Raw genomic sequence first — 1,148 nt, 5'->3', positions numbered from 1 at the left:
ATTCCATTTCAGATGGCATACATATGTTTCTTTATTCTTTCAAATTTGGTCCTTATTGTTGAAACCCAGCCTTAGAGTTCAGAAAACTACTTTTTTACTTCAATATGCTGTGGCTGAGACTGTGCAAAGACTTTTGGCACTAGGTCTTTATTTTTGTATACATTTGCCACAACATATCTAGTAATTTAAAAATCTAGACTGTGAAGATTTTTATTTGGGTTCTTCCTGATAAAAGTAGGAAAAAATACAGTGCCTGGTGCTGTCCTGGTTAGCGGTCTGCCTTATGAAAAGTGGTGGGGGGAGGTGAAGGAGGGGAGGGAAAGAGTGTTTTAATATCACCAAACCTTATCAATGTACAAGTACTCTAGAAACTGCTAAACCAAATCTAAAGAATGTATTTTGCTGGTAATAATAAACCCCAACATCCTCAGCCTCCACCCTGCTGATTTTAAGCGTGAAATCTGTCTGCGACTCCCTCCACTGAATGTGTCTGGGACTCCAGGGTCCCAGTTGGAAACCAAATAAACTGGGAGCTGTGGAGGCTGGCCTGGCTTCTGTAGGTCCCAATTCAAATAGGTGTATCCATTACTGTGAAGGGGGCTGTGACTGGACCTGCATGACATGGATGCCGGCTCTCCAGGGATGATGGGCAGGGAGAGTGGAGGCTGGGTCATCACAGCATCTCCATCGGATCCTGAAATAATAAGAGAGAAGTGCAAGGTTATGTACAAACATTGTGAGTCATTTAAATCATTTTTTGTCTGTTATTTATGTTTTGCTCAATTATTTTTTGCGTGTGATTTTGGTTAATACTCCCAAAACATACAGGTATAAAAAGAACCAAGATTTGCAAGGCACAAAGGGGCCTCTAGAAGTCACCTACCCCATCCCCCTCTTTCTATGTCACAGCTCTCACTAAAGTACATGTCCTTGCTCCTTCTGGAATCTTCCTCACTCTCACAGATCTAGGCATCACATGCCCCATCCTGGAGGAGAAAACACATCTAACAGGAGGACAGAATACACATGGGAGGCAGTGGGTCCCCCAGAGTTCACACTCCCACCCCGTTATCCTCCCTTATTTCCCTTCTGCCCTTACCAGTGACCCAGATAATTAGCAGCCCTGGGAGTTGAGCAGGGAACCTCAT

General features: G+C 43.7%; 1 pseudogene; it reads right to left on the bottom strand.

The window, feature by feature from the left end:
* Nucleotides 1-348: 348 nt before the first annotated feature.
* On the bottom strand, nucleotides 349-1,148 carry LOC112131991 (immunoglobulin kappa variable 2-28-like; annotated as a pseudogene).

Source organism: Pongo abelii, chromosome 12 (assembly GCF_028885655.2).
Source record: "Pongo abelii isolate AG06213 chromosome 12, NHGRI_mPonAbe1-v2.0_pri, whole genome shotgun sequence".
Classification (NCBI taxonomy): Eukaryota; Metazoa; Chordata; class Mammalia; order Primates; family Hominidae; genus Pongo; species Pongo abelii.
The sequence above is the reverse complement of the archived record's forward strand: the minus strand, read 5'-3'. Positions and strand labels throughout refer to the sequence as shown.